The sequence below is a fragment of the Equus asinus genome, chromosome 4, assembly GCF_041296235.1.
Source record: "Equus asinus isolate D_3611 breed Donkey chromosome 4, EquAss-T2T_v2, whole genome shotgun sequence".
Classification (NCBI taxonomy): domain Eukaryota; kingdom Metazoa; phylum Chordata; class Mammalia; order Perissodactyla; family Equidae; genus Equus; species Equus asinus.
The window spans coordinates 101,801,588-101,820,079 of NC_091793.1; the positions used below are offsets into that span (position 1 = coordinate 101,801,588).

The 18,492-nt window shown below is 35.3% G+C and overlaps 1 protein-coding gene across 3 annotated transcripts in view; it reads left to right on the forward strand.

Annotated features, from left to right (window-relative positions):
- Positions 1 to 18,492, forward strand: part of PSMD14 (proteasome 26S subunit, non-ATPase 14) — a 93,798-nt gene that overhangs the window by 14,646 nt on the left and 60,660 nt on the right. The window lies entirely within an intron of this gene.

The window sequence follows — 18,492 nt, forward strand, 5'->3', positions numbered from 1 at the left end:
TATTGGTATAGAGATAGTCAGGTAGATCAGTTTAATCGAATAGAAAGCCCAGAAATAGACTCATGCATGTCTGGGAGCTTGATTTGTGATAGAGAGGGTGTTAAAAATTAGTGTGGGACGAGAAGCCTGCTATTAAATGCTGCTGAAGAAAGTGGCTTTCTGCATGGGGAGAAAACTAATATTAGATTCCTACCTTATTCTATATACAAAAATGTACACCATATGGATTGAAGACCTAACTGTGAAAATCAAACTATAATTTTGGAAGACACACCCATTAGGATGGCTGTTATCCAGAAAAACTGGAAAATAACAACTGTTGGTGAGGATGTCAAGAAATTGGAACCCTTGTGCATTACTGGGTAGGAATGTAAAATTGTGTGACCTCTGTGGAAAATAGTTTGGTGGGTCCTCAAAAAATTAAACATGGAATTACCATATGATCCAGCAATTCCATTTGGCTATAAACCTCAAAGAATTGAAAGCAGGGACTTGAATAGATATTATTCACAATAGCCAAAAGGTGGAAGCAACTTGTGTCTATGGATGGATGAATGGATAAACAATACGTCGTATATACATACCATGGAATATTATTCAGCCTTAAAAAGGAAGGAAATTCTGACACATGGTACAACATGGATAAACCTTGAATACATCATGCTAAGAGGAATAAGCCAGTCACAAAAGGTCAAATATTGTATGATTCCACTTACATGAGGTACTAGAGTAGTCAGATTCATAGAGACAAAAAGAGGGAAAAAAATGGTGGTTGCCAGGGGTTGGGGTGGTATAGTGGAGTGGGGACTGAGTGTTTAATGGGTACAGAGTTTCAGTTTTGGAAGGTGAAAAAGATCTGGAGATGGATAGTGGTGATGGTTGCATGACTGTGAATGTAATTAACGCCACAGAACTGTACACTTAAAAATGGTTAAAAATGGAAAATTTTCTTATGTATATTTTACCACAATAAAAAATTCGATTACCTTGTCTTTAAAATGAGATTAATAATATTTACTTTAGATGATTCTTATAAGGATTACATAAACTAACATGTGAACATGTTAGACACACAATAGATAGCCCCAAAAAATATGTTTTTGGAAGAAAACTTTGTCTTTATGACCTCAAAATAGAAAAGCATTACTCAAATGAAAAGATTGGTAATTCTCCTACCTCAATGCATTACTAACTCTTGTCCAAACGGAGACATTAGAAACAAACTTAAAAGACAAACAGTAAAGGGAGGGAAGATATTTGCAACATTCATCTGCAACACTTTTGGCAGAACTATAAATCAGGAAGACAAAAAAAAAGCTCATAGAGAAAAGAACATGAAATGGTAATTTGTAGAACGAGAATTGCCAATAAGCATATGAAAAGACTCAACCTCACTGTATATCAGGGAAATGTAAATTAAAACAAATGTTAGTTGTTTTTTTTAATAAACTGTTATATTAAGTGTTAATAAAGATTTTGGGAAGCAGAAATTCTCATAGAAGGTTTTTTCTTAAGGCAGGTGTGGATGTGGGAGCTGGTTGAAGATTGTATCTCAGTGCTTAGAACACTGCCTGGCAACTAGAAGACTATAAATGTCTGTTGAATGAACATGCTGTCTATGGAGTATAAATGGTTAAAGTCACTTTGGAAAGCAGTTTGACAGTATCTAGTAAAGTTGAAAATGCCGTAACTTCTGTGACTCAGAAATTCTGTTTATTCACTTCAGAGAAACTCTTACACATGTGTATCAGGAGATAATGTTTAAGGGTATTCATTATGACATTGTATTATTGAGAAACTGCAAAATACTTAAATGTCTATCTGTGGCAAAATGTGTTATGATGGAATATTATGCAGCAGTTAAAATAAACTAGATTCTATATATCAATATGCATTATGATGTTATAAACATATTAAGAGAAAAATTCTAGTTGTAGAGAGGTATATACAATATGAAAGCATTAACATTAATTTAAAAAACAAAATGCTTTTTCTTAAGGCTGTATAACTTTTGAGTAAAAGTATTACAAGTTCTACAGCAGCACTGTCCAACAGAACTTTAGGCAAGGATGGAAATATTCTGTATCTGCACTGTCTAATACCATAGCCAGTAGCCACATGTGGTTACTAATGAAGACTTTGAAATGTTACTGGAGCAACTGAAGAGCTGAATTTTAAATTTTATTTAATTTTAATTAATTTAAACTTAATAGCCTCGTGTAGTTATTTGAATCCATGAGCTACGCCTAGTGTGACAGAAGAACTAAATTTTTAATTTTATTTAAATTTAAATAGTCACATGTAGCTAGTGACTACCATATTGTACATCACAGAGTTAGATAATCCACACCAAATTCAGAGAAGGGAGGGAGGCAAAAGGAACTTCCACTTCATATATAATGTTCTGTCTTTTTTTTTTGAGGAAGATTAACCCTGAGCTAACATCTGCCACCAAGCCTCTTCTTTTTGCTGACGAAGACTGGCCCTGAGCTAACATCGTGCCCATCTTTCTCTGTTTTATGTGGGACACCTGCCACAGCATGGCTTGACAAGCAGTGCGTAGGTGTGCACCTGGGATGCGAACTGGCAAACCCGATCCACCAAAGTGGAATGTGCGAACTTAAGCACTGCACCAGTGGGCTGGCCCCTAATGTTCTCTTTTTTCAATAAAGAAAAAAAACTAAAGCAAAAGAACAAGTCAATGAATAACATTAAATAACATTTTTCTTTAGTACTTTTTAAAAAAGCCACCAAGTAAAACAAAATCAGAAATTTGTTTTTAATTTATTTCTCAAGACTTTTTTTCATGTCTTAAGCATTCCGTATTCTCCCCCAGTCTTGGAGTTGAAGAGGATAACACTAGTGAGGTGGTCAGAGACTAGATCATGTAGGGTCTTGTAGAAAATTCTCTTCTGAGTGAGTTGAGAAGTCAGAGATTTTTTGAGCAAAGGAGTTTTGCTCATCAGACTTATATTTTTGAAGAGCCTGGAAACTCTGGAGTTGAGACATAAGGCAAGAATGAAAGCAGAGACAAGAAGCTACTACAATACTATTTTAAAATAAATGACAGATTATGATGTTTTATTTTTATTGTGTATCTGCTAGAGAAATTCTTGTGTGGCTTGAGCCAGCGTAGATTAATATGTACAGTTAATCTTCATACCTGTCACATTTGAAATGAAACCTTTATTTACTACTAGTGCAGTAGCATGAAAATGAGCAGATGTTTACAAAAGGCTTTTTGAGTTCTGTTTCTGTTCCTTGAGCTCTTTAGCCTGTGTGTATTGACCATTTTTATATACTGATGGATGTTTCTGGTTACCTTTTTTCTCCCTTTTATTCTTTGAACGTGTCCTGATGTGATCCTCTGAACATTTACAAAGAGCCTTTATAAACGTTGGTAGATTAATTTGGCCATTTTTCTTCCTATTAAGAAGTAGGGAAGGGTCAAGAAATTTTAATTGTTTTATTTCTTTGCTTAACTAGAAATAAATAGTGATTTTGCTTTAGAAACAAAGCAAAACTATAAGATGCCTTTAATTTTTTTTCACTTGCTATTCTTGTCATGTAATAATTTTATTATTTTTAAAAGTATAGTTCCTAATTATTCTATTCATGTACTTGAGCTGATGTTTCTACTGTAGAAAATTAGGAAAGAGGTCAGGTCAAAAGCATGCTAATTAGAGCACACTCTTTCTAGTTGTCATTGTAGTGTGATTCTTCTGAATAGATGTTAAACCCCATGAAAAATGTTGTGCTTCTGAGAGTTCTCAAATCTACTCTTCAGATTTCTCAAATAAGTAAAAGGGAAATAAATTCCTGGTGGGTGCAGTATGGTTAATTTGTGTCATTTTATTTGAACATTCTAATTGTGACTGTTCTTTCAAGGGGAAAGGTCTTTGACACTTGTGAATGTTACATTTCTATTTTGATATGAAATTACCACAAATGATTTTGTTTGAGTTTTTTAGAACAAAGAACATAAAATGATGTCTTTTCAATTACGGTGAAATTGTCTTCCAAAATTAATCACATTCTGATGAAATAGAAAATCAGAATTATGAGGAAAAATGAAATGTTAAGATTTTAGATTTGAAGTCAAGGATATGATGGATCTATGACATCTGATGCCGTTTTTGGTAGAAAGGGTATATGGGATGAGAAACAAGATACTTCTGTCCAATGTAGGAAACTAAGATATTACAATATAATCTTAATATTCCAAATATATGGGATGTTATCATCCAATTTTGATTTCACTGTAGTTGGTGCACCTGGTTCCACAGTTTCTGGATACTTCCTTCCTATTTGCAGTTTCTGGTTACTACACACATTTCATAATTTCTATTTTATAGACTAAATGAGACTTTGAATATTTATAGCTCAGTCTTTCTACAAGGCTTTTCCTTGGGGGTTTCCTTTGGGACTGTGAAAATTATAGCAGTATAAGGAGATAGCCAGATACTCTGAATAGGAAACGTAATTATCAGTGGGATCTAGAGCAGATGTATGGATCTGTAAAAGCACCCACATTTTTTTTCTTTTTTTTTTTTTGAGGATGATTAGCTCTGAGCCAACATCTGCCGCCAATCCTCCTCTTTTTACTAGGAAGACTGGCCCTGAGCTAACATCCATGCCCATCTTCCTCTATTTTATGTGGGATGCCTATCACAGCATGGCTTGACAAACAATGCGTAGGTCCACACCCACATCTGAACCCGAGAACCTCGGGCCACTGAAGCAGAACGTGCGAAGTTAATGGCTGTGCCACCGGGCCGGCCTGTGAGAACCCGTATATTTTGACAGTTGTATCAGGATTCCCCTGTAGAATTTATAGAAGTGGGGTGGGAGAAGGCTGAGAGCCAAATGGACTAATGCTGAGTGCCTCTCATGTTTTGATGTGAGTTGTTCTATGTATCTAATCTCCTCCTTTAATCCTCACAACAATCCTATATGTGTAGGGATCATTATCTCCTTATTATTGGGTCAAGTCACGGAACTTAAGAAGTGGAGCTAAAATAGGAATACAAGTCTTTCTGATGCCAAACCGTATTCTACATCAACATTTCCTCGGATAATAATCTATACTGTTGTCACTGGCTACAAGCTTCATAAATTGAACCTTAAATAGTCTGGAAATCTTTATTTCAAAATGTAGGTGAAGAGTAAGACACTTGCTTTTTAAATTTTTAGGAGACCTAAAATATCTGAGATGGTTTTTCTTTATTATGACACATAATACTTGGGCTATGTTTTAAGAATATTTAAGGAATGAGTGAATATTTCATTTGTTTTATTCCCTATGATAATGTATATCTTGATATATTGATAAAGGTAGAGGATACAAATAGTAGACATTTTAAAGAAGGTTTACATTTCTTAATTCCTTTTAGTTTATAAAACATTTTCCTTACTATTTAGAAACTGATTAGTGCTCTAAGCTAATTGCCAAAATATGTTGTTTTGTTAAAAGAAATTATTTTGGGAGAGAGGCTTCTCTTATTAAGCTAATTTGAATGACCAGTCTTGTTGTACCTTGACTTGTAATAATGAAAGAAGAGGTACAGAGAGCTGTTTTATTTGAATAATAGACTTGCCAATTAGCCATCAAGTGCTTCCATCTGTGAAATTGTTGATCAGATGGGTTAGCTGGGATGTTTCCAGACTAGGGCATCATAAATGGCACTTAAAAACTGTCACTTTGATGGTGAGGTTTCAAGTATTACACTGTTTGATGCTGTGGAACCTTTTTTTCCTTTTGCAGTACCATGTTTTTTTAGAACATACTGATCCCACTTATGAATTCTGTGGCATCAAGAGAACTTGGGAGACCTGCCACTGATGTAAAGTTCTGCTTAATCTGCTGCTCTGGCCTGTGCTGAGATTAAACCAGAGTGTTAACAGTTTCTTTCATGGCCTTCACAATAATGTTGGTTGGTGATCTGACTGGCACAGGCAGGCGATGCTTGTTGCCTGTGGGCCATGGAGCTGGCATGCATTGGCAAGTTTCTTTGCACTTTCCCGTTAATATAAACTCATTTTCAAATGCCTCACTCCCTTAAATGAGTGTGTAGTAGTCTAAGGTCACATAGGTATTGAGATTTCTACATGTGAAAATTGTGTGAATTAAATTTAACATCTGTCCTATAAATTTTTTAAGGATTTAAATTAGTTATTGGTAATTATTACATTTAAAAATTTGTTTAATAGTAACTTGGAAATACAAATTTCTAGAAATAATTGTTATGTGTCCTTCCTCGCTATGCCACATCTTCTTTGCTTGGTCTTATATTTTGTAGGATGTTTTCTTTAGTAAGCTGACTTTCTTGAATGATTGTGGATATGGTTAGATATTGGCGTCTCTGAATGACATTACTATCTGATAGGACTGTACCATGCTTTTCTTTTTCCACAAACCCAGATTCCTGAAATTTGGGCAGGCTTCCTGGTCACCAGTCTGTGTGGGGACAAATTCATGCCCATGTCACTTTGTGGACACCAGCTTGGCCTTCTGTCTGCACTGGCACAGATCTTTGACCTGTGCAAACTCACTATGTATTGGGCAATGATGAAAGGCCATGCTCTGGAGCTAGACCAGATCTAATTGGTGGCTGAGATCCATGGAAGAGGAAGAGAGAATGAGAATGCAGTGTCAGTGTGAAGGAAAGTGGACGGTTTGGGATCTTAATTCCTATTCATTTTTCTTCCAGGGTAGATTTTCATATATTAGCATCATCCCGAGGCCCTTCACCCTCCCAGAGTTGACCGTCTCCCAGTGAGAGAAAAGTATCGATTCAAATGTTTTGTTGTTTGTTATTTTGGAGTACTGACCACTGTGCCTTTTTCATCTCAAAGGTTTGGCTGTTGTTCCCTCTCCTAGTCAAAAACATGCAGTAGTTAGTAAATAACATTGATTAAACAACGTCTTGGTTTTACATTTGAGGAAATTGAGGCATATAGCAATTATGCCTTTTTAAGTAACTTGTTCAGTGTATGACATTTGAAAAAAAAATGACTTCAGAGCAGAACTGAAAGACTGTATTGCTTTTAATAAGTGCTCCTCTGTAGAGCATGAAACGAAAGTATAAGAAGAGAAATAGATGTGACAGTGTGACCAGTACCTTCCTTCCCAAAAGAATAGATCTGGCCCCTGTGCTTTTTGACCACAGCTACCCTTTCATGTTTTGTAAGCATTTTTCTTCTGATGTTTTTTCTGTCTCTGTTTCTTTAATTCCTCAGAAATAGCAACTGTAATCTTTTGCATGGTATCCCAAGTAGTATTGTGGATGTATGAATGCTTAACGAAGTTAGGGTAGTGGTCAGGAGTAATTTGTTTAAATAGCTGCATGTCGCCAGTGACCACTGTAGTGGACAGTGCTGTATACATACTTAGTGGTATATCCTAGAGATTGTCCCTTCCATAGATATAAAGGTGCCTCATTTTCTTTAAATGATTGATATTCCATTTTAAGAATGAATCATGATTTATTTAACCAGTACCTCTATCATTACCCATTTAGGTTGTTTCTTATCTTAGTGTTTTCAAAAGGATATTTACTACAACACTGGGAGCTTTGAATTTAGGCTTTACCACTTACCTTGATCACCTTGGACACATTGGTTAACTACTTATTTATACAGTGGACACAATAGCCTCCACTTTGCAGGATTCTGTGATGATTAGAAGTAATGTATGTAATGGACCTCTAGAATGGTGCTAGGAGCTCAAAATAGGAGCAGTAGATAATTATAGCCTTACTGTTATTTATTATTTTAATAATGAGACCATAACAAGCCCACAGGCCTATGTTTAATATTGAATTGTGGCAGAACATTCAGAAAGCTTTGCTTAGCTCATTTTAGGATTATGAGTACAGGCAGTTTGCACCTTTTATTCACTTGACTTCTCTGAATTGTACATAGCCATCTGTAGATTAACTTTTCGTATGCTAATTTAGAACTTTTATATATCACCTGGCAAAATTGTACATATCAAGCTCTTATGTGGTGCCTTGCCTGTCAGCCAGTGGTTGAATATCAGCATGGTCACAGTCTTAATACAACATTGCTTGTGTTTCAGTATTTTATGGTATATTGCAATATTGATAGAAAACAGGAAAATAAAAATGCTGATACTGTTTAGAAGTAGCCATAGGTCCTAAAATTATATGGATTATGTATTATGAGTTTGGATATCATTTTTTTCTTTAGTATTTTCAATTATGTTGCTTATTTGAAATAAAACCCTTAGAATTATATTGAAGTAGTAAACTTTTATGGCTGATTTTTTTTACTCTGTTAGTATTTCTTGAGGAGCAGAATTCTTAATTTTGAAGTCTAATTTACAAAAATTTTCTGTTATAAATTATGCTTTGGTATGATATCTAAGAAATCTATGCCAACTCAAGGACACAAAGATACTCTTATGTCTTGTAGAAGTTTTATTGTTTTAAGTTTTACATTTAGGTCTGTGATCCATTTTGAATTAATTTTTATATATGATGCAAGATATGGATCACGCTCAGTTTTTAAAACACTTTTTGTATGTGATTATCCAATTGTTGCATCACATCTTGTTGAGAAGATTATTTTTTCTCTACTTTTTTAATTCATTTTTTTAAATTATTGCATTCATAATAGTTTACATCATTGTGAAGTTTTAGCTGTACATTATTTCTTGTCTGTCCCCATATAAGTGCTCCCCTTCTCCCCCTGTGCCCACTCCCTGCCGCCCTTCCCCTGGTAACTACTGAGCTGTTCTCTTTGTCCCTGTGTTTATCTTCCACATGTGAGTGAAGTTGTATGGTGTTTGTCTTTCTCAGTCTGCCTTATTTCTCTTAACATAATACCGTCTTATTTCTCTACTTCTGCATTTGCACCTTTGTTGAAAATCAGTTGTACCTATGTGTATGGCTTTATTTCTGGAATCTCTATTGTTCCCTTATCTATTTTTGTATCTTTTTTAAGCCAGTACTTACACTGTCTTGAATACTGTAGCTCCGTAATAAGTGTTGAAATCAGATTGTGTTAGTCCTCCAATTGTTCTTTTTAGCAGCATTGTTTTGGCCATTCTAGGTCCGTTACATCTTCATATACATTTTAAAATCAAGTATGTCAATTTCTATGAACAAAAACCTCCTGGGGTTTTGATTGACAGTGTACCAGATCTACACATCAATTTGGGGAGAATTGACATTTTAACAATATCGAATCTTCCAACCCGTGAACACAGTATATCTCTCCATTTATTTAGGTCTTGTTTAATTTTTCTCAGCAGTTTTCTGTAGTTTTCAGTGTACAGAATTTTCATATCCTGTCATATTTATGTCTAAGTATTTAATATTTTTGATGCCATTATAAGCGATATTTTTATTTCGTTGGTTATGTGTCTGTGAAACAGACAGTTTTACTACTTCTTTTCCAATCTAGACTCCTTTTATTCTTGCCTTAACGAACTGACTGGAACCTTCAGTAAAATGTTGAATAGAAACGTTAAAAGTGGACATTCCTGTCTTGTTCCTGATCTTAGTGGGAAAGCATTCATTCTTTCACTGTCAAGCATCATCTTAGCTGTATGTTTTTTAATAGATGTTCTTTATCAGATTACAGAAGTCCCTAGTATTTGTACTTTGTTCAGAGTTTTCATCAGGAATGGATGTTAGATTTTGTCAAATCCTTTTTCTGCATCTATTGAGATGATCGTGTCGAGCCTTTACTATTATATACCCCTTATAATATTCTTTGCTCCGAAATTGTTTGATATTAATATAGGCATTCCAGCTTTCTTTTGATTAGTTTTAATTTGCTATATCTTTTTCTCTTAACCTATTTGAGTCTTTATTTGACCTATTTGAAGTACTTTCCTTGGAGGCAGCATACCGGGTAGGTCTTGTTTGTTTTTAATTGAGTGTGATAATCTTGGCTTTTTAATTGAGATATTTAGGTCATTTGCATTTAATACAGTTATTGCTGTGAATAAGTTCAAATCTGTCATATTGCTGTTTACTTACTATTTTTCTGGTTTGTTCTTTTGTTGCTTTTTTCTGCCTCCTTTAGAATAATTGAACTTTTTAATAATTCCATTATATCACCTTTGTTGAATTTCCGTCTAGTTTATTGTTTGCTGTAAGGTTAGAGTATATATCTTTGAGTTATCAATTTACTCTCAGGTGATATTATACTACTTCACTTATAGTATATGAATGTTAAAATAGTATACTTTGTATCTTCCCTTTGGATATTTGTGTTATTGTCATGCATTTTAGTTAAAATTCCACACTATATTTTTATTATTTTTGTCTAAGTGGTCTATTTTTTTTGTTGTGGCAAAATATACATAACATAAAATTTACCATTTTAATCATTTTTAAATGGTATTAGGTACATTCACGTTGTGGTTCAACCATCACCACCATCCACCTCCAGAACTTTTTCATCTTCTCAAACAGAAACTCTATACCCATTAAACATTGATTCCTCATTCCCATCTGCCCCCAGCCCCTGGAAACTCCATTCTACTTTCTCTCTCTCTGTGTCTGACTACTCTAGTACCTCTTATAAATGGAATCATACAGTATTTCTGCCTTTGTGACTGGCTTATTTCACTTAGCATAATGTCTTCAAGGTTTATCCATGTTTTACCATGTGTCAGAATTTCCTTCCTTTTTAAGACTGAATAATATTCCATAGTATGTATATACCACATTTTGTTTATTCATCTATTGGCAGACATTTGGGTTGTTTCTGCCTTTTTGCTATTAGGAATAATGCTGCTGTGCACATTGCTGCACAAATATCTGTTCTCATCTCTGTGTTCAATTCTTTTGGTTATATACAGAACTTCCTTGACTTACAATGGGGTTATGTCCTGATAAACCTACTGTAAGTTGAAAATATCCTAAGTCAAAAGTGCATTTAATACCCCTAACCCTACTAGACATCATAGTTTAGCCTATCCTACCTTAAACATGCTTAGAACATTTACGTTAGCCTACCGTTGGGCAAAGTCATCTAACACAAAGCCTATTTTATAATAAAATGTTGAATATCTCATGTAATTTGTTGAATACTCTATTGAAAGTCAAAAACAGAATGGTTGTATGGTTACCGAATGGTTGTAAGTGTATTGGTTGCTCATCCATGTGATCGCATGGCTGACTGGGAGCTGCGGCTGGCTGCTGCTGCCTAGCATCATGAGAGTATTGTACTGCATGTTGCTAGGCTGGGGAAAGATTAAAATTCAGTCTGAAGTACCATTTTTACTGAATGCTTATCACTTTTACACCATCATAACATCAAAAAATCATAAGTCGAACCATCATAAGTTGAGGACTGTCTGTACCCAGAAGTGAAATTGCTGGATCATATGGTAATTCTATTTTTAAGTTTTTAAAGAACTCCTGTACTGTTTTACATAGCAGTCTATTGTCTATTAAAAATATTTAAATAATAAGAAAAAAATCATATATTTACCTGTGTGCTTATCATTTCTTGTGTTCTTCTTTCCTTTATGTAGATCTCTATTTCTATCTGGTATCATTTTCCTTCTCCCTGAAGGACATAACATTTTTGTAATGTAGGTCTGCTGCCCATTTAAACAATTGGGCTATTTTTCTTTTTGTATTGAGCTATAAAAGTTCTTTATATATTATTGTGGACGTACATAATACGATTTACAAATATTTTCTTCCAATCTGTGGGCTATCTTTTCACTTTCTTGATGGTGACCTTTGAAACACAAAATTTTTTAATTTTTTATTTAAGTCCAGTGCATCGGTCTTCTCTTTTATGACTTGCACTTTTGATGTCATACTAAGAAATCATTGTCTAACCAAAGTTCATAAAGATTTAGTCCTCTGTTTTCTTCTAAGAGTTTTGTGATTTTAGCTCTTACATTTAGTTCTGTGATCCCACTTTGTGCATGGTGGGCATCATACTTTTGTGTGTAGCTATCCAGTTGTCCCAGCACCATTTGTTGTAGACTCTTTCCGCATTGAATTGTCTTGACCCCTTTGTCAAAGATATATTGACCATAAATGTTAGGATTTATTTCTGAACTTTCAGTTCTGTTTCATTGATCTCTATGTCTGTCCTTATTCTGTAGTATTTTTAAGCTTTTTCTCTTTATCACTAGTTTTTAGTTACGATGTGCATTGATGTAGTTTTCTTCAAGTTTCTTGTGCTTTTGGTTTGTTGAACTTCCTACATCTGTAGGTTTATTATTTTCATCAAGTTTCAGCAAATTTTGATGTTATTTCTTTAAATATTTCTTCTATTCTCCTATCACTCTTCCACCCTCTCAGGGATCCCAAAGATGTATATTTTTCTTAGTGTATTTGTCCTGTTGTTCACTGATGGCTCTATTAATTTTTTTCCAATCTTTTTGGTCTCTGTTTTTCATTTTCTATTGCTTTGTCATTAAGTTCATACATTTTTTTCTTGAGCAAGATTTAGTCTTCTATTAATCCTATTCAATTTATTTTTCATCTCACAGTGTTTTTTCACCTTTTGGGCACCCAAGATAAAGTTCCACCCAGCCTCTCTAAATTCCCCCTACTTTATCCTGTTGTGATTGATGTATTATAGTTTTCATCTCAAGAAGTTTGATTTGGGTTGTTTTTATGTCTTCCATGTCTCCATTTTTTGACAATTATAATAACATTTTAATGTCCTTGTCTGCTAATTTTAACATCTGTGTCAGTTCTGGATTGGTTTCAGTTGATTGATTTACCTCCTCATTGTAGGTCATATTTTCTTATTTCTTTGCATGCCTGGTAGTTTTTTACTAGTGCCTGACATTGTGAATTTTACCTTGTTGTATGCTGGCTATTTTTTATTCTTATAAATATTCTGGATATTTGTTATGGGATGCCGTTAAGTTACTTCATTCTTTCTGGTTTTGCTTGTCACCTTTGGTTGGTGAGACTGGAACAGTGCTTAGTCTAGGGCTCATCATTCTCCACTATTCAGGCAAGACCCTTCTGTCTAATAGTGCCTTGTGCGTTTTTCAGTTTTTTCAGTTTGGCTGATGGGAACAGGCACTCTTTCCAGTGAGAGAGGGATGTTGAAGTCTCCAACTATAACAGTGGATTTATCTGTTTTTCCTTGCAGTTCTGTCCATTTTTGCCTTATCTAGTGTAATGCTCTGTTATCAGACGTATACACGTTAAGGATTGTTGTGTCTTAGTGCTGTGTGAGAGGTAGGTACTATTCTCTCTCAGCCTTTTGGTTGGTTCTTTCCCCAGCCTCGGGTAGTTTCCTCACAAGTGCACTGTTCAGTACTCAGCTGAATGCTGAAGGAGGACCCTCAGAAGATCTCCAGGGTTTTCTCTCTGTGTAACTATTTTCTGTTTGGGACTCTGTTCTGATAACTCTAGCTGCTTTGGTCTCCCAGTAATCTCGGCTCCGTCACCTCAGTTCAGAGAGTCCACTAGATTCTGCCTGGTTTCCCTCCCCATGTACAGCCTGGAAACTGTCTCAAGGCAATAAGCTGGGGTAGTCATAGGGCTCACCTCCTTTGCCTCCCACTTCTCAGAGATCACTGTTCTTTGTTACTTGATCAACAGTCTTACAAACTGTTGTTCTATGTAGTTTTATCTGTTTTTTATTTGTCTCAGGTGGAAAAGTAAATTTAGTCTCTTTTGCTCTCTCTTGGACATAAGCAGATGTCTCTTGCTTTTTAATGGTAAAAAATTTGTGTTGAACTGGATATTCTAGATGGAGGTCTCTTTTCTACTTGAACTTTAGAGAGATCAGTATTGAAATTGTACTTGGATTTTAAGAAAATATGCTGAAATTGAATAATTAATTGAAACCACATTAGCAGAAAGTGCTATTCTTTCTTAGCATTCAGAGAGAGTAAATAAACAAGAAAAGTTGAGGCCTATGTTGCTTTATGGACATGTAAAATTGAATATTTAGGGCAGGATTTCTAAACAAGAAGGCACAAATACTAAAGGGATAAATTGATAAATTAGTTTACATTGAAATTTAAAATTCATCTTCCTTTAAAAACACCATTATAAGATAAGTAGTTAACATTTGTGGAACACTTACATGTGCCAGGCACTGTTCTAAGTACTTTAAATATGTTAACCCATGTAATCTTTACAATAACTGTGTGAAGTTGGGTTATTGTTGTAATCCTCATTTTTCATATGCAACTGAGGCATGAAGAAATGTAAAAAGCAACACGGTGAGCCACAGATTGGAAAGATATATCTAACATATAATGGACAAAGCACTACTTATCAATATATATATATATGTAGTTTCTACAAATCAGTAAGAGAAAGACATCCATCTTTAAATGGGCAAAAGATACAAATAGAAGAAACGCAAATGGTCTATAAACATGTATAAGCTAGTGTTAGTGTACAACAATCTTGGAAACATTTTGGTAAAATCTAGTAATGATAAAGATTTGCCTACTCTACAACCTAGCAGATCTTTTCCTAATTATGTTCCCTAGAGAAAGTCTCCCACATGGATACAAGGACATTCATAACAGCATTGTTTATAACAGGGGTCAGTACTCTTTTCTTAAAGGGCCAGATAGTAAATATTTTGGGCTTGTAGACCAAATGGCCTTTGTTGTAGCTGCTCAGTTCCACTCTGCCATTGTAGTGGTAAAGCAGCCATATGTAATACAAAAAGGAATGGGCCTGGCTGTGTTCCAGTAAAACTTCATTTTCAGAAACTGCTGGCTCACCCAGAGGCCATAGTTTGCTGATCTCTAGTTTATAATATGAAAAAATTGAAAACAGCCTAATTGTCCATTAGTAGGAGAATGTGTACATAATTTTGCTTAACAGTGAAATTTTCTAAAGTGGTGAAAATGAATGCATGATCTCCACGTATCACAACATGATTAATCCATACTAACGTAATGAAGGGAAAAAAGCAAGTGGAGGAATAACACATTGTATATGAAGTTTTTATATACAATTTAAAAATGTGCAAATACACTAATACTATAAATTACCTATGTTCACTTATGTAGTGAAAGTATAAAGAAATGCATGATAATCACCAAAATTAGAATAGTGGCTACACGTGGGGGTATGGAGAGGAAGCAGTCAATCAGGTAGGATGACACAGGAGCTTCAGCCCAACTATTTCAGTGATGTTTTATTTCATAAGCTGGGTAGTGAGTGTGTTGTATTATTTATTAGATCTTTTTGTATCTCTTAAATGTTTTATAATAAGTTTTAAAAGAAACGAACCAACAGTGGTTAGTTAGAAAAAACATTAGTTGTTCACTCTCTGCATAGTTATCAGTTGGCTCTCTCTTCCTCTCAGCTGCTCACATACCTGCCCCATCGGCCTCTCACTCCCAGGAATGCAGCTTTCTACTCTTAGGCCTAGACAGATCAGCCCACTGAATGAATAACCCCTGTGCCCAGTCTGCTGCCTAATTTGTTTACTATCTAGTCTCTTGTTCTCTAGAAGTATGCTTCAAGCATATCAGTTTTCTTTTCTCTAGCCTCTCATTTATGCTGCCTTTTCGAAATACTTTTCCTTCTGGGAGAAGGGATCTAAAGTTCTTAATGGAGACCGCACAAGCAAATGATTGCCTTTGGCCTTTTCATGTCTGCTTGGCTCACAGAGGCATCAGAATGCCTTCTTGGCATGTTTGTGGGTGAGATAGAGATAAAAACTAAAAGCTAAAACTGCATTTATTTATAAAGAGATTGAAGAGTTATTTATTGGGCATTTTTGTGTGTGTGTGTGTGTGTGTGTGTGTGTTGGATAATCTTTCTCTAGGGTGGAATTCTTTCAGTTATGTCAGTAGCCTTCTCTTAACTTTTTGCTTTTCTATTAAGATATTCTATCAGAGAGCAATACTAGTATGCAGGGCACTGGCAGATGCTGTGTGAAGTTACAAACAAGGGAATACCAAGCCCTTACAGAGTGTTTTACTTAATGGAGACTTAATGACACGATGAGGAGAAGTGTGTACAGAGAAAATCTAGTGCAGCTGAAAGAGCACTGCTCAGAACAAGGAGAGTCCACTGGCAGCTAGTCTAGGGGCAGAGGTTGGAGAGACCAGCCGGGCCATATGCACAGTGTGCTCAGAACTATGAATGTTTTCTTGCCTAAAGGAAAAGACATATTTGTCAGTTAATGAATAATTACTTTAGCATTTGGAAAGAGAAGGTAATTTTGAAGTAGAGGCTGATTTCCAACAAGAATAAAAATACAATGTGTATATCATTAAGATGTAAATTTTGTTTGTGCTCTTTTTGTAAGAGGGAACTGAGTCACCATTTGGCAAGGGTGCTTTAGTCTTAAAGTATTATTTATTTAAAGACAAAGAAGTAGTGATAGGTTTCGAAGAAGTTGTTAGTATGTGTAGTAATATAAAGTTGCCTCTGGCTTAAGCTAGGCAGAAAGATAAAATGGGAAAGAGACAGAATAGAAAGTACTTGTAGTTACTTGGGAATAGAATTGTAAGATTAGCAAATAAAAATTCTGGATGCCCAGTTAAATTTGAATTTCAGATAAACAGCAGATATTTTTTAAAAGTAAGTATGTCTCAAATACTACATGGGATGTATGTATTAAAAAATATTCATTTATCTGAAATTCAAGTTTAACCAAGTATCACTTATTTTTATCTGGCAATCCTACTTGGGGATGAAGAACTTAAGTGATTTATACTGAGAAGGAAGAAAGCTAGTCCCACTAAGACTAGATGTTAGTATGTTTAATTTCGAGTGAAAAAATGATTGCTTTAATGGTTTTTGATAGTGTTAAATTGTTCATCTTTGGACGGGGCCTAACCTGCCATTTGCAGATAGACTAGCTATAGTGTTATTTCAGCTGCATTGGCTTAAATTAGAACTTTGTAGTGCCAGGTCTTGATGAATCAAGGTAATGGGAAGGCAAGGAGATCTCAGATCATTTCTAATATGAGTAAAACCAAAATTAGTTAAGATGAGATATAAATGGATTTCATGTCTATGTAATGTTTATAGTTATCACTAGAGTGGTATAATGCAGGTGGTAAGAAGCACTCAGATTCTGGAGATTTTGGGTATGGCCTGATGATATTTCCTATCTTAGTTAATGGTATTGATATTTACCCAGCTGCCCCAGGCAAAACATGCAGCCACAGTATAGTTCTCTGTTTCCTTCATGCTTAGTTCCCAAGTACTTACTATGTAGTCTGCTTCCTAGAATTCTCTCGAATGTATTTCTTCTCTTCTGTTATTGCCTCTGCTTAATTCAGGCCTTTACATAATCTTTGTCTGTACCCTCCTTGTCACCAGTCTCCTTTAGTAAATCTTCCTACCACCAGAAATGCCAGAGTGCTTTTTAAAATGCAGAACCCATTATTTTATTCATTTGTTTCAACATCCTTCATAAGGCCTTAGTCATCTTCGCTGTAGGATAAAAATTACAGTCCTTAGGCCAAAGTGTAGTGATTCTTGAGGGGATAGGAAAGGCAGGCCATCTCTCCTGAAAAGATGTGATCAGAATCAACTGGGAGTTTTCTAAAATGGTGTGTGTTGTAGTCTGCCGTTGTTACTGGTGAGAGTGGGTCTTATCACTTAGATATACTAGGGCAGAAAGAAGATTAAGGACTAGTATTTGAACTGCTTTGTGGAATGACCCCTTTCACCTTTTTATGAGTTGATTGCCTATCTAGATTTTTCGTCCTTCATGATTTGTCTTTTTCTAGCGTCATCTCCTGCTCCAACTTTGTCATATTCTAAACTTGCCGTGTTATCCTATTTGTAATTCTTCTTGTCCCATGTCATTCTGCTCATTCATTCATGACTTTGTATAAGATATTCTCTCTAAACGAATGCCCTCTGCCTCCATTGTTTGTCTAGTGAATTACTACTTACTTTCCTTCCAGACTGCTTGAATAATCCGCTTCCCCTGAAAGTGTTTTATGGTGTGTCAGGAAGGCTGGCTTATGCTTCAGGAACTAACCCCTAAATCTCAATGGCTTAAAACTACAAAGCTTTCTTCTTCACTCATGCTTTCTGTCTCTCACTGGTCAGCTGAGTGCTAGTTCTGTGGTGTTATCCTTACTCTGGGGCTCGAGTTGACAGAACACTACCATTGAGTACTGGTTCTTAAAAAGCTTTGACTGGAAATGACAGGTCACCTCTGCTTACATTTCATTGGCTAAAGCAAGTCACATGTTCACGTCTAACTTTAAGAGGTCTAGGAAGTACAGTCCTATTATGTGCTGGAGAGAAGGACCAGAAATACTTGATGGATAGAGGTTATTATCACATATGATATCTCCAAAGCTGATTAATCTCTCCTTACTTCATACTTCTATGACACTTTGTAAAACCTCTGTATTTCGTTGAATTGAAATTATAATAAAACCCTATAGTAATAGGGAATGTGATATGCTTGGCAGTTGGCTATAGACCTCTGAAATTCCTAGCCGGCTAGCTGGGCAAACTCACTCCAGTCGTTTTATTAACCTCACAATAATGAGTCCTTTGCTCTGTAAGTTTACATCAG